Genomic DNA, 5333 nt, shown 5'->3' with positions numbered 1-5333 from the left:
GCAACTTGGAAAGAGATGATTGCTAATATTCACATATTTTCTCCTTTTTCAACTTGAAATTGCACTTGAAAGTGCAGGGATTCACTCCCATGTCAACACAAAAAATCCTAACCCTGCATGCAGTCCCTACCCAGTGGTTGCCTTTTTGGATCAACTGACTGCATTATCTGCATATTTTCTTTGTTAATGCCAGAGCTGGCCTGAACAATTTGGTCCAGTTACTGTAATCAATCCTGCTCCCTGTATTCCCATGTCTTTTCTCTTTTCCCTCTTAATTCAACTTTCAAAATAACACTTAAGAGCTGCTGTCTTGCAAAGCTTTCCCATAGGTACTCTCCGCACTCTAATGAGAACTGTTTTCACCAATTCAGCTGTTTTAAGAGAGAAAATAATTTAGGTAGCACATTGATTTGATACATTTTTGTTCTGATTTTGAATGTTTGCTCATCCATCCGTAAGTACCTGTTGCTAAGGCAGTTTTGTTCTACTATTGTACATTTGTTGAAACCTTCAGTTCTCTTGAAGCTTTTCAGGAGCGACAGGAATCTACTTGTTCAATGCATTGTCTGCTGTTGCTTTCCAATGAATGGCAATGAATGCCAACGCTGGCATTTATTGCAAGTTCAGACTGACTGCAAGCCAGCAAAGTGCATGCCTTGTTATGTAGCATCATCAATACAGAGGTAATGACAACTAACCCAGTGGCATGTCTTCTAGGTCTGCTAATGTTTGGATGACCTTGAGAGCTAGCCGTTGAATTTCTTATAGCCCTGGAGGATTTGTCAAACAAACAGGGCTGGAATAAGGGCAGTTATGAGACCTGGATGGCAAAAGCATTTCTTACCCTCCATAATGCTGCTTTTCAATCAACCCAATGCATTCCTAAAGTCAATGAAAACAACAAACAACTTTAAATCCCATGTATTAAAATGAGGATTAAAAAAAAGACTAGTGGGCTGAAATTAATGATGATTCAGAAATGAGTCAGCTCTTGAACTCTCTTTCAAAATATGTTTTCAAGTAAAAAAAGAAAAAGAATAGTATGAATAATTGGAAACTAAGGAGCTTTTGCAAGTAAATACTTGCAGGTACTTAGTGTGTGTGGAAGTAAGGAATTCCAGAAAGCATGCGTGAGAAGGTGCACTAAGAAAACTAACTAGTGCCATTACTGACCACTAGCAAGTATCTTTTAAAAATAATGAGTAACTGCTAAGATTACACATGAATGTAGCAAACAATTTGACATTCATTTTCTGAAAGATTGAGAGATCTGACTGGATATGAGACATTTACGCTTGAAGTGAGTAGAACTCATCAGTGGTCCATCCTCGTCAGGTCTGTGACCTAGTGCAACAGGGCACTCAGGGTGGGCTTGCACAGTCCTGTACAGTGTACCTTGTGTTTTCATATTAGTCCAGAATATTTCACACTGTTACATTAAATTAATGGTATTTTTAAAATCCCAATAATTTTATTAGAAAACAAAATTTATATGTTTAAAACTAAAGTCACCATCTGCTGTTATGCTGCATTGGATAAAATGCATGACAGATAGCCATTTTGCCAAGAAATCAATTTTACAAATTCTGAAAAACAAACAAACAAAAAGAGCTAATTTTTAACACTGTTTCAGATGAGCACTAATGAGCCCACTTGCCAGCTTGGACAGGTAAGTGAAGTTATTCACAGTGGATGGATTTGCACCAGTAGATAACCTGTCACCAAAGTAAAATAGACAGATTAAGTTTTTGTCTTTGTTTTGCGTCGTGTGTCTGTGATGTATTTTATTGCCTGTAGATCCTGCTCCAGAATAAACTACGATAACATCCATAAAAGCTGAATGAGCCTTCCTTATACTTTGCATTGATTCAGACATAAAGCTTATGGCATCACACACAGCATTGGAAAACCACTTCTTTTACATGTTTCAGCTTTCTCTTGAAATGGAGACACTCACCTAAAAGCACCTTAAGCAAAGCATGCCTAGCTCCAGAAGTATTTCTATATTGATTTTGGACATCAAACACTTTTTAGTAAGTGGGAAAGATTCAATATAGTTACTTTCCTGTGCACTAACAGAAAAGACAAAAATAATTCCCTGGCCTGTTTTAGGGCACAGAAAGTAGCAAGATAGGAAAAGGCTTTTCTCCTTTTTTTCTCTCACCTGTGGTGCACAGCATGGAAGACAGTAAATTTATTTTGCAGTTCCTAGCACGTCAGCTTTTCTGTCTTTCTTTTAGGGGGGGAGAAAATAATATCTTAAACTTTTCATCAAATTTTTGATTTGCTCCTGCTCTCCCAGAGCTCATCATGCAAATGCTTTCAGCTTTTCTTTGTCCTTGTTTGCATCCGTTCTACTCTGAAAGAGCGCTATTTATAATTTTCTCCCTTTTCATGCACTTTTATGAAGCTCAGAGTTTAATGCTTGCAAGAAACTTATGCTGCTGGTAAGCTCTCAGTTCTGGAAACACAGGGAGGTGTCTGTTCAATGGGTGCCTGTACGGCTGCCTGCGGCTGTCTCTGCAGGGGTCTCACCTGGCCTGGCTTGGGCCAAATCAGCAATATGAAGAGGGGCCAGGCTGAGGCATTTTAAGCGTGAAAGATAAAACCTTTTTCTCTCATACTGCTTGCCAAGACACCCTACCTATGCAGGAAAAATAAAAACAACAAAAAAAACCAAACAAAACCCACACATAAAGAAAACCAAGCCTGCCCCCCAAATTGCTGCAACAACTTCCAGTTTTGTCAATTGTAAACTCTGCTTCCCTGGGTTTAGAGGCGCTACTCCTAATGTTCAAAACTTCAGTATGTAAAGGGAGGAACCTGAATAAAACCAGCCTGTTTTTCCAAAGAGTTAAGCAAAGGGAGCTATGGGTATATTTTCAGCAGTGGATAAAAGAGTTGATGAAGGCATTTAATTTGATTTACTCCATGTGTAAAAGTTGTGTCACAGTTATTGCTGAAAAACATTCATGCACATCTTTCCACCGAGTAATTGTTCTCCCCTCAAAAACAACAATAAAAAAGTATCTAATCTTTCCTCCCAGAACTGTAAAGATGCTCAAAATCGTCTCTCTAGTCTTCTTCAAATCTCTCTGGAATATGCTTAGCAGCACTAACCATTATTTCTGGCTGATTTCCTGCTTGACCATACACGCCTTGCCCTACCTCAAAAGCACGCGTGTTGCACTAGAGATTGCCATTTTGCACGTGTGCGTGCACGTGTATGCGTGTGCATGCACACATGTGTGCGCACAGTGCTGCTTGTGCCGCCAGGGCTCGCGGACGCAACAGTAGCACAAACATTAATTACGGAGCTTCACCAAGAGATAAAACAATTTGTCCTCTTTGCTCTGCTTGCGCCATAGATCCGTGACCTACAGTTGCAGCTTTTTAATGATGGAGGGAAGACCACAATTTTTTCAAGGCTGACAACGAATCACAGTGTTGCTCTCTCTCTCTCTCTTCCTCTTGCAGGTGCTGAGCTGCTGTGGCACCCAAAGCCAGCTGGGCTTTGCACCCTGCCTCTGGCTGGAAACATTTTTTTCACAAGAAAGGGGAAAAAACATCCAATAAGCAGGTTATGACTTTCTTGTGCCAGCCTTTCTCTCAGTATCCAAAGATGCCAGTTTATTGACACTTCCTTGACCTCGTGAGCCTGGAGTAATAGCTTCCTAAATGTGCTGCAGGCCGTAACACCTTTTTCCTGGCATTGTTGATTCCTTGTGCATAATTCTCATAATCTGTCATTCAGAATTAGCTCTTGTTTTCAATTAAAACTGGTATGTTTTGTCACATAAAATATGTTTTCAAAAGTTACAGATTTTCCATTAAAAATACCTCACCCAAATCTCTGGCTTTAAAGTTACCGTAGGAAATTATATATGCACCAAGATGTGTTAATGAAATGTAATTTGGACAAAGCAGCTGAAAGACAAGCAGAACTAGACAGTTGCAATTACTTTCCCTGCCAAAACTCACTCTCGAGTTCAGTAGTTAGATAAGGTGGCTTGTTCCTTTAGGTCCCACAGGTCATTCCTATGGCGGTATCTGTCAAAACGTTTGCAAATGCAATTGTAAGACCAGACCAAGCAAAGGGTCGTATCACTTTTGACTTTTGATAGATGGAGAATCTCTGCCTCCAGTAAATATCACTTCATTCGGGGGAAAAAAAAGTCCCATTCTTTTCCCTTCAGCTGCTGCAATCACGGCTAAGTGACGCTCATGACAGAAAACACATTTCAGAACAACTCAGCATTTTGCTCTAACGTATATTAGCCATATCCCATGGAGCCTTGAGCATCTGTTTTAAAGTATCAGCCGGAGAATTCAAGCACTGTTGTGAAATGGTATGCAAGTAAACATCTCTTTATTTAAAGTAACAAAAGTTGTCAAGCTCCGAGTGATGCAAATATGATGAAAACAAACCAACAAATACACAAAAGCAACTTTGAATATATGAGCTAAAGGCTTGAGCTAAGAAAGTTTTAAGGTGCATGAAAGCACAGATGAGTCTTTTGCCTGCCTGACGATGAACTTCTCCCAGAACAATAAAGACTGAACACGATAAATAGGAGTATTGGCAGTAGTCATAGGGGTAATGGTATTGTTTGAGTGGCCTCTGCTGGACAGTACGTGGCATAGCAATAAAGCCACCAGCATACGTTGGGATGGATTTTGCTTAGAAAACGACACCACTACAAAATTCAGATTTTTAAAGACAATTATTTCCATTATGGCAACCTATTTGTTGTTTTAAGTAGGCATAAATTTTTTCAGCTGAGGTAAGATAAAATGCTTCTTGGAAAAATACTGCTTTTTGCACTGTTGCAATGATTCATTTAGAAAAGGTGGAAAGCCTTTCTTTAAAGGCTTTGGTTTTACTGTGAATTCTGATTGAATTTCATGAAATCAGAAAGTTGCTTTTAGCCTTGACCTTGTCATTCCTGCTGCAGTCTACCGTATGTATCTTCATACAGGATCAGTATCACATTTTGTGGGCCTTTGGCATGTGGCTGTTCTGCCAGCAGTCATCTTTGACCCCTCTAAAAATTGCAGGCTGGCTCTATTGAAAATGTCAAGGGAGGTTTTCCTTTATGTGTTGAGAATTTGGTTCAGTTCATGTAACTTGTTCTGTTTGTTATTGGTAACCAGGTACATGTAAGGCACTTTCATACTTGTATGTTAGTTTTTCTTGTTGCTGATCACAAGTTTGCTATTAGTTTTACTTTCTGAACAGTGTTATTATTTATTACTTAGGTATTTATAACATTGTGAGAGCTGTTTCTAAAGAAGCTGTCCTGCTTCATGTGACACTGGTCTAAATGGCTTTC

This window comes from Phaethon aethereus, assembly GCF_964289735.1.
Source record: "Phaethon aethereus genome assembly, chromosome: 1".
Classification (NCBI taxonomy): domain Eukaryota; kingdom Metazoa; phylum Chordata; class Aves; order Phaethontiformes; family Phaethontidae; genus Phaethon; species Phaethon aethereus.
This window is presented reverse-complemented; position numbering follows the sequence as displayed.